General features: G+C 40.9%; 1 long non-coding RNA gene across 1 annotated transcript; it reads left to right on the top strand.

Moving 5' to 3' along the window:
• The first annotated feature begins 50 nt into the window (after positions 1-50).
• LOC113028606 (uncharacterized) lies at positions 51-4,410 on the top strand. Its single transcript, XR_003273247.1, has 3 exons — positions 51-349; positions 1,197-1,403; positions 4,359-4,410. It is a non-coding gene; the product is annotated as an uncharacterized LOC113028606 (long non-coding RNA).
• The last annotated feature ends 5,881 nt before the right edge of the window (positions 4,411-10,291 follow it).

Raw genomic sequence — 10,291 nt, 5'->3', positions numbered from 1 at the left:
TGCCAAATCCACGCCCTGTTTATCAAGCGTACGCCCCCTTCCAATCCTCAGCTCGTGCCACGCTGAAAATACAGCGAAAAATAATTACGCGGGCACGGCGCGTCCCCTCTTCTCTCCGAAGTGACAGAGAGGAGAAAACGCTCATATCGCGTTATTTTGAAAGCAATTTTAGAGAAATATGGTAGTTAGTTTAATTGTATTTAATGCACCGGGAGAGGAGAAAACGTCTGGGAAATGATGAAGAGGGGATATTAGTTTTTTGAAAGCAATTTCCTTTCATTTCCCCTTTAAGTCACCACATCCACTGCTGAACTCTCCGCATACAGGAAAACCACGCACTGAGCTCCAGGTAACCGGTCGCTTTGAGCAGCTCTGTATGGCCAACTAGCGGCCACCTGCTGCCTGCTATAGTTGGGCTGCCGGACCACACACACCAGTCGTGCCAGCCATGACACACACACACACATTTAACCTTGTCACCCCTGGCTAACTGTAACAAACAGGTGTCATCAATTTCTCTGTTTCTTTTCTCCTTGTGAGTGGGTGTGTGTGTGTATATGTGAGACCATACCGGTAAACATGAGATAATTGAGACCACCACCAGTCTGTCCCTTTATTTACTTTCTCCTACAGACAAATGCTAGAAAAAACAAACAAACTTGGAAATATAAAAAAGTCACGTATAGCAGCTCTTCTTTTTTATTTCTTTTTGTTGTTGTACATGTTGGTGCAGGTTTAGGATTAGGCATTCATCTCCCCGAGACGTCTACTCATTTGTTCTTGAATCTTGCCAAGAAAGCCCCAGGATGCAGATGATATTTTCAGGAGTGACACAGACAGATAAAAAGTCCACATCGCTTCTTCCCTTCCTCCCAGTGATATTCATGAGGTGTACCGCTACACTGAAAAAACACCCAAGAGTCCCGGCTTGACCTCTGTAACCTGAGGATGCTGGCTGACACTCATCACGGCTACAGCTGAAGTGGCTTCAAAACCTGCTAAACACACTAAAGGATATACTATGGTTACTATGTTTGTGTGTGTGTGTGTGTTTGTTTGTATGATCCCAAAGGTATTCCAGCATTAAGCAGTTAGAACGCTGATAACTTTATTGGCACACTTATGATGTCTGTGCCTTTTAAAGCAATGCATTGTACTGCTGGATATAACTAACAAGTTCTCATATGTTATTACAGCTGTTTCAAACAAATCATTCTCTGGGTTTGAACACTGAGCGCCGACGGATTGTCATTTATGCCAACTAATATAAACTGAAAAAAGGAGCAGGTTCGGAGAGGAATAATCCACATCTGCAGTTCTCTTATCGGCCTCTGTGGACCTTTGCTGACTCTGGGTCTGAGTCTGGCTGCCTCGAAGTCATCCTTATATGGACCAGATGTCAGGTATGTTGTGACGTTTGGGGCACATCTGGCCCCTAAAACATATGTCAGTGATCTAACGGAGCTCTAAGTGCCAAAAGTAGCTCAGATTAGGCTGAAAAGTGTCCACTATCTGGGGTAGATGTTACAATCTGCCTGCTTCAGAGCACGTAAGGGCAATTCCAAGCACTTCTATGGCCTTTTTTCTACAAGTCAGTATGAAATCTATGAATAACTGCCCAACATGACATTACGTTAAATTAAAGGCTTGTAATCTGGAGAGTAATGAGAAACACGAGCGACACACCAGTGTTAAAATGAGATTTTTTAGTGTCCGGTGTACTCCAAAATCAAGGAATCGAGGATTGAAAGTGTTTATTTATGCACCGCAAACTGATGAGTATGCAGGAAGGATTTCACAGGGAAAGATTCATCACATAAGACTCAAACAGAGAGACTAAAACAACAACAAAAAAACAAGACACTCAACAGCAACACAGCTCCAGTTTTAAAAGTTTCATCTGCTGATTTGGCCTGAATTCTCTAAATCTCCAAATGCCAACCATCCAGTGTCAGAGAGAGTGCTCTGACACGGGATACTAAATCCCTTTACCTAAAATGGTGCAATCTAAATTGAAGAATATCGGCACCTTCGCCTTATATGTCGAAATATAAGTGAGGGTACATGGCAGCACGCTCTTGTGGATGATAAATCTGAAGGGGATGACAATATCTATCGACACAGGCATCCTCCAGTCCAGCAGTATGTCAATTTCTCAGTCTCTAAACAAAGAAGACATCATTTACTCTTCTCCGCTGCTGGAGCACTCCTCCGTATTGATCTGCCGTGATGTTGAAAAACAATCGGAGATGTGCCTTTCTCTCTCGTCAAAGTGATCGATACCGCTGGTTAGCCTTGTGTTGTTTAATGTTTAAGACCGAGTTTAGCTCTTTTCTCTTTTCTTAAACTGGTTGGCGACAGCTTGGCAAAGTGCGCGCACATTCAAAGGAAGTTAAAGTGAAAATCTTGAAATTACTAATGCTCTTTCAGCTTTCTTGTCCATTACGACAAGTTTGTTACTATATGTGAGTGTGCGTTTTATCTCTGTGTGTGTCCGTTTATCACATTAGGAGAGTGGAGAGGATGACACATAGCTAAATGTCCATCTTGGAATTAAATCAGTCTACTGTAAGGACTCCCGTCTGAAAATCAATATGTTGGCATATTCATATTAAAGTATTTAGTGCACTTAAATTCACTCACCGGCCGTTTTATTAGGCGGTGGGTTGGACCCGTCCCACCTTTTGTCTTCAGAACTGCACTAATTCTTCATGGCACAGATTCAACAATGTGCTGGGAACAGAGATTTCTGAGAGATCGTGGCCTGCTGTAGCCGTTCTGCTTTAAGGGCTGACATGCTGTGCGTTCAGAGATGCTCTTCTGCAGGTGTTATTTCAGTTATTGTTGCCTTCCTATCAGATTTTAAGGAGTCTTTTCATTTCCCTCTCCTCTCCAGCATAAACAAGGCTTTTTCACCCGGAGAACTGCCACTCACTGGATACTCAGATATTTCAGAGATTGATTGCAAACCATCTACAATATTTGGGCTCCAGTTCTCAATTTTGTTAAACACGAAACTTTCTTTCTTTCGCTCTATAATCTGCAAATACAAATGGGAACATGGTATATAAAAGACTATACGATTCTAATGAGCTTCGGAGTCAATATTCACCTTTATTCTTCAACACAGTCTGAACTCTGAGGCAGCTTGTTGTAGCTTATTTCTGTAGTTTTTAGGAATAGTTCTTCAGTCTTCCTGAAGGACATTCAAAGCTCTTCTTTAGACGTTGGCTGTCAACAGGATCCCACACTGCTTCACTAATGTTGTGGTCTGGCTAATAGCTGCTAATTTTGGCTAATAGCTCTTTGTGAATCACATTTTTGTGCACAAACACTATTTCATGCCTGTCAAACTGTGTTATCTTTGGCATTTTTCATAGATTCAATTAAAGGAATGGGAACAACCTAGGTGCGGGTGTAACAGGCTGCTGGCAACAAAGTTCCTAAAGACACCATTTAAAATTGGTTCTTTGCCATTTTTCTGTTATGTGTAAACGCGAGACTGGGTCCTCCTTTGAGTTATGAGCCTTTTTTTATTCTCCGGTGATTCATAGGTCAGAGCTCTGTCGCCAAACAAGCAAGCAAACTAACAAACATTCCTCTGAAAACAGTCAGGTACAACTAGTAGACTAAAGATGAGAGAAAGAATTTCATTTAAACAAAGTCTCCTCGGAAGCCAAATATAAAGAAATGAGGGGAGGCTTTAGACTATTGCTTCTTGAGAAAAACATGTAATTACTGCACAGATAAAATGTGGAAATAAAAATGTCATGTTGTTATTGTATTGCATTGTATTTGAAGGCCATCAGCACAATTACAGTACATGATATGCAGTATAAATAGGCCACTACGGGGCCTGTGTACTATAGCTGTGTAATCATGAATGACAGTGTACTGTATGGGAACTTTGCTCAGTTTACAGGGACACACCTGAACTAAGGTATTAACACTCTTTCACATAGGCCCTTGTCTGAGTGGCATCCTGTGGGTTGAATTCCTGCACACCTCTGTACAGTCTGAGGCAGTGGGAACACAGACAGCTGTACAAAGTCCCTCAAATGACCTGTGGCGGCTGCTTCAAAGACAGGATCTGTTTCACATCCCCCTGCTCCTGAGACTTAGGCGATCTTTCTTTATTATCAAATGAAACCAAATGACGTCTTGCCAAATATAAAACATCGTTTTTAGACAAACAATATGACCTGAAATGCATCTTAGATCTGAAATCACTGACGTCATATCAGCGATTTCACTGAGACATACACCAGACTTACCCCGATGTCGTGCTTTGTGATTCTTTTTAATGCTTCCAGTTTTGTGTTTCTCACAATAGAAAATCTGTTACTGTTTCCTCTCAGAGTGAATACACCATCATGACTTCTCAAGCTGTCCAGAAGGGCGTTGTAGTCATTGTCCCCCGGGAGAATACCGAGCATTGTACCTGTATTGTGCTGCCTCTCTGAAGAGACAATGGATGCGACCGGCAACTGAAGAGCTGTTAAGTCACCTGGATGGAATGTGTCTCGCTCTGAGCCTGGGACAAACACACACACAAAGAAATGTATCACCAAACCACACCAGACACCATCATTAAAGAGGACTGTGGATTAAAGGATGAGTTTCATGCAGAGCTTCTTGGGTTTTTTTTTAAGATAGTCTGACTGATTCAACCCAGAGTTCAGGGAACACTTTTGGAGTTTTTGTTTGACCTTAAAGGAATACTTCAGGAGTTTAGGGACCTTTAACACACACCTTCCTGATATTCCTCTGATTTTATATTTGGTTTGGCAGAATGTCAAAAAAAGCCTCATACATAGCATCTAAGAATATTTTTATTTTTTATAATATGCTGCACACTGTTGTCCATTTGACCTCAAGATGGCACTGGTGTGTCACTGTTACTTTTAATAAATGTAGACCAAATGATACAAATTCTCATTTTTAAACTTTTTTATTTATTACTTTTTATTGTTTTATTGATAATACGCAGCTCTACAAACTAGTAGGACACACTGAGGGTGCCAGTGGCATCCTCCACCAACATCCTCCACCACCATCCTCCACCAAAGCTCATGCCAAAACCCCGGCCTATCTTGAAGTTTTAAAGAATTTCCTCCCTTGTCAATGCTCTGTGTCACAATCAGGTTCCATTAAACCCGTTAAATTTGCTTAGTTTTGCTGATGAGCAATGATTGGTGCAATGATTTTTTTAAGGTGTTCCTGTTGCAGGAAGACACTGGGAAAGCTCTATTCAAATAGGCTTATTGGTCAATCCCAGATATGAAAACCAGATAAGATTTTTAAATCCATAATTAATTCTGTTTTGAGCAGGAATAACAAGTTAATGTTTCAACTCATTGTAGGATGGTTTCCTCTCTCTTGTGGTCACGTTTATAGAATTATTACCAACATAGGACAGTTTTTCCAGGGGTGCAATGGAGGAAACCACCAGCAATTTTTTTTTTTTTTTTTTGGGGGGGGGGGGGTGTCCAGTACCCCGTGGCCCCCCCTTGGTGGCGCCCCTGGCTTTAGCCAGTGAGCTCCTACAAAGACAGAGGTGAATTTTTATGTATTTATTTATTATCTATGACTACTCAACAAAGAATCCAAAGTGCCTGAATTGAGGGCAAGTCAGACACCAATAGAGATAGATTGATACATAGATATTCACAGGTGAAAATGCTTTACTAGATTTTACTAGAAAACAAGTGGTTAATAATAATTAAGATTCATTCTCTATAAAATATGCACAGTTTCAATAGTTTCACAGTAATTTATAGAGAGAGTGCATTTTGAGCACCAGAGACTTTTTGTTCCACTCACACAATCGGCCCTGCTGATTTTTTGGGTGTTTAGTTGTCCTAATATACGTCACTGTATCCCCTATTGTTACTCTTCAATGTTTTGAGAGATAGAAAAATAGACCAATCTGGACACACTCTTTACCCAGTCAACAAAACATTTAAGGGGGGAAAAAGCTACACCAGGCAAAAACTTTGAATGACAGCGTCTCCCATTCAGCAAAGAAAACACTGCAGGAATTTGTACTCTATACAATAGCTGTCACCAGGAAAACTTCAGACACAAACAAAGCACAGGCATCAGCCAATGGGAGAGTCCATAGAGTCTTCACATCTACGCACACAGAGAGCCAGTGGCAAGGCCATATTCTCAGCCATAACTGCAGGGCAGAGCTCTGCGGCGAGCTGAGTAAGTATAGGGCACAGCAGCACTGTACATTATCACATGGGTGTGGCTATGAGCTTGCTACTTGAAAAATGTTTTCAATAGAGAAGGCACGTCAAGTGCCAGGCATGCCTGCACACGATTGTTGCCTCACTATGCGACCTGGGGAAATCAGAGGGCAGTTATGAAAACTGTTTACCAGTTTAAAGCTTTGCAGAGAGAAAAGCGAGAGCAGGAATTACACTCACCAAATGACCGGCTGTCTTCTCATATTTAGACTTTTACAACACTACATTGCAAGCAACCGATCATTATCTAAAATAAAAAACAAAAGAAAGCTGTTTTGAGGGGGGGGGGGAAGCGCTCTTTTGTTTATTTCTCGTCTAATTGCTTCTCGATTTTTTTCTGATTTCATAAAGCAGAAAAAAGAAAAGGCCTCCAAATTTGAGAGAAAAACCGGAGGGGAACAAATGAATTTCAGATGTTTCCCTCTCAGTGGAAACATTCTTCTTTAACACTAAGGCAAATATTTTGATTCTCGTTCAGTCATTATGAATGCACTCCCTGTGTAATAGGATTGGGGAAATGCCATAATGATGTGTTGAGCTGTGCTGACAGCATGTTGACCAGTGACACACCGCCAGCATTTTGGACCTCCCCCTCCAGCCAGTGGAGTAACAACACAGGATGAGATAAGGCTTCAGGTGCTCCACGCAGGGCTGAGATTCAGACACAACAATGCAGACAGGATCGGCTCATCTACTGCTGACGTCTTCTAACATTTTTGTTGCTTAAAGAATGAGAGGGGAACGAGCCCCCCCCCCCCCCCCTCAAAAAAGGCACATTAACCATATATATAGCTATTTGAAATGATTTTTCTGTTATAAAAGAAAATCAGTAGCTAGTCTCCTAATTCGTTTAATGATGTATATTTGAATCGTCAAGTTCCTTAACAATGACCACAAAAAAGTCTGTTTTTTATATTGTGAAAGTAATTTCAAATTATTTAGTATTTAAATGACTTTCATGTTTGACTATAATTTAAAAAAGGCACAGGTCATCTTTACACATAAGTAATTTTGCATAATGAAACCTTCCCACATACCAATGCATTACAAAAACCTACATAAAAAAATTAAGATTTATGGTACAATGAACTGTTATTAAAAATAAGGAATTTTTTTTTTTATCCATATTTTTTAACCATTTACTTTTTACCATTTGCCATTTACAAATACAAAATTTAGAAAATTAACAGGATGTTTCCTGTTTTTTCACAGTTTTCTTTTACAGTGTATACTTTACAGAGTGGCATCCATTTTTTTCCCCATTTCTCTACAGCTGTGATTGCCACACATTTCAACAGCAGAATTAAACTGTAATTATCTCGTGACCTTGAGAGACTTTCCAGATGTTTTAAGTCATTAAGGGTCACTTTAAAAAAAAAAACTGCCATATACAGACGAGTTCTCACGCTGCACATCTACATGGCAGTCATGCCTGTATAAGCAAATGATAAAAGAGAGTGGCCCAAAGAAAAGCTTTTGAGTCCCCGTGATTCTGATCTCAGCTACACACCTGGAAGGTTTCGTGACACTATCTTGTGCCCTTGTTATACCATCATGTTGAAATCGGTCCATAGATTAACAGACATATAAACACCTGCCAAAACATTCAACACCACTTTCATGATAGTTTCCTGATAGTTCGTGCTACACCGGGTTTCTTTAAACCTGAGAAGTGAAAATATTAGTCTCTTGCACATTAACGTGATTGTTTAACTAGAGATGGTCATATTATAGGATCACGCGAACTGTGAAGCCGATCAACATGTTGGTGTTTTGCCTCATGAATAACCCCCACCACATAATCAGTAGTCACTGGCTGGACAGCATCCATCTTTGAACGTGCACTTCATTTGGATCTCAGCTACAATCCTGTAAAATTTCATGACTGCATTTGGCACAGTTTTGTTGTTATAGCACTGACAGACCTGTCCTCAGTTAGTCATATAAACACCTAACAAAGTATCATGTTTGTCTCCCTTCCCACTGCAGCACGTTTTGCTGTAATGATAAATTTTGCGATAATGACACAGACACCAAAGCAAATAGCCTGAAAGGCTGAAAGCGAAACCAGTCGACGCTAAAATGTATATATTTTAACTTACTTTGAATTATCAACACAATACAACATCAAACATAAATAAAGTGCAAGATTTGCATATGTCTTCACATACTTACACTCCTAAATCAGTCCTGAATTCCATGTCTTGGTTACAAACAGCATCAAACTGCCATTTAAAAAAATATACATATAAATTATTATTGCATTCTATTTATATATTCAAGAACTATTTTATTATTAATAACCGCACGTAAAAAAACCCCAAAATAACAAAATAAATAACCGGCGCTGTGCAGCCCCGCGCTGTGCAGCCCCACGCTGCGCGAGCTAACTTGCTAACCGTGCTAACTCGCTAATGGAGATTCACCGCGTTAATGTGGTTATGGCATTAACATCATTTTAATGAGATTAACGCTAGCAGCACTACAAAAAACTAAACAAGTAAATAAAGCCATTAAAAAAGTTTTTCCTAGTGGCAGCTTATAACGTGTCAAATTTCTATCAGCGCTGCTTGCTAGCAGTGATAGCTACGCTAACGCTGTCTGCGGCCTGTAGCCTCTTATTTATCAACAAGACATGAAAGTGGACTCAAATCCGTCATCTCCGTTAGACAAGAGTGCAAACATGTAATTTTATATGTGTACTTTTATGTGCACGCGCTTACTTTTCAGCTAAAGTTCACCAGGTTAGCCAACTTCTGGCTGTTTACTTTCATATGAATTAGAAAAGCAGTATTGATCTTTACCTCTACAGCACTTTTGAGCAAGAAAAAAACACGTTGGACAAACAAACAAACAAAAAAAAGCCCAACTTCATGAAACAGCCCACAATCAAACCCTGGAATGAAGTTACAGGAGACCTCGGGGACTTGATGGCAACAGAGCAATCGCCCTATCTGGGCTACAGTTCACAGCAGCAATTGTCTTCTCCGATACGTTATCTGACAGATGTAACTCAAAGTAATAAGACCACCCCATGATACGAGCAGATTAAAGCTTCACAGCGGCATCTGTGCTCGCAGGTTATGCGAGTGCATTTCATATGTGTGTGTGTTGGTGAGTCCTTGCGCGAGGGCCTCCTTCTGCCCACCTTCTTCTTTCCTCCGCATCAAACATTTAGCCCAAAATGTCAGACTGCACGCTACAGCTACCGTGCAATTTACTGCGCTGTGTGATCTCCAAAACCATACCATTCCTTGATCTACAATCATGATGTCATTCACAGAATTTGGGGGAAAAAAGTGGTTTATAATCATTCTGGTCACTTCTTCTCTCTGCTGTGAAATTCCACAGAGATTTATCAGAAGCTGGAAACGAATATAAATTCAGACACGTGCCATGCTGTTAGATCATTTGGGGCTATTACAGTTACATGGTGTTTGCGTGAATGCCTGTGTTTTGAATACAGGAGCTTTATAGAGTGGCATTGATTTCACTATGTGGTTGTTTAAGCAGGAGAAATCGATGGAGCAAAGGAAAACTCAGAAAACTTGTAAGATCTTGAGCAGTTTCACCACAGAATTATACCTCTATAAACCTAGGCCGTACCCACAGAGGGAAAGACAGAGCCTAAACAAACATGACCCCCTCAACCACTAACACCGCACACACAAACAACAGAGTGTATGGCAGCACCAGTTCTGCAGCGATGGCCAGGAGAAAAGCCCCTGATTACATTTCTTTGGAGCGTGTGCCGCTGCGGTTCAGGAAGCTCGGCTGCTTTGAAGCCAGTCACTCGGTTTTTCTCTTATCTGCTCTTGGACTTAAGATAATGCAGTTAGACAGCAGTAAAAGACGATGTTTACAAACAGCGAGCGGTGCTGACAGGAGGAATCCACGGCGACGCAGAAGTGAGGCTCAGAAAGCAAACCAGATGGTGATTACTGGGCAGATGGTGCTTGAAACCTGGATGCACTTCTACCTGCTGCGGCCAGACATCCCATGAAGCACTTCTGCTTAAACTTTGTATCACATCATAT

The sequence above is a fragment of the Astatotilapia calliptera genome, chromosome 8 (genome assembly GCF_900246225.1).
Source record: "Astatotilapia calliptera chromosome 8, fAstCal1.2, whole genome shotgun sequence".
In the NCBI taxonomy this organism is placed as follows: domain Eukaryota; kingdom Metazoa; phylum Chordata; class Actinopteri; order Cichliformes; family Cichlidae; genus Astatotilapia; species Astatotilapia calliptera.
The sequence above is the reverse complement of the archived record's forward strand: the minus strand, read 5'-3'. Positions and strand labels throughout refer to the sequence as shown.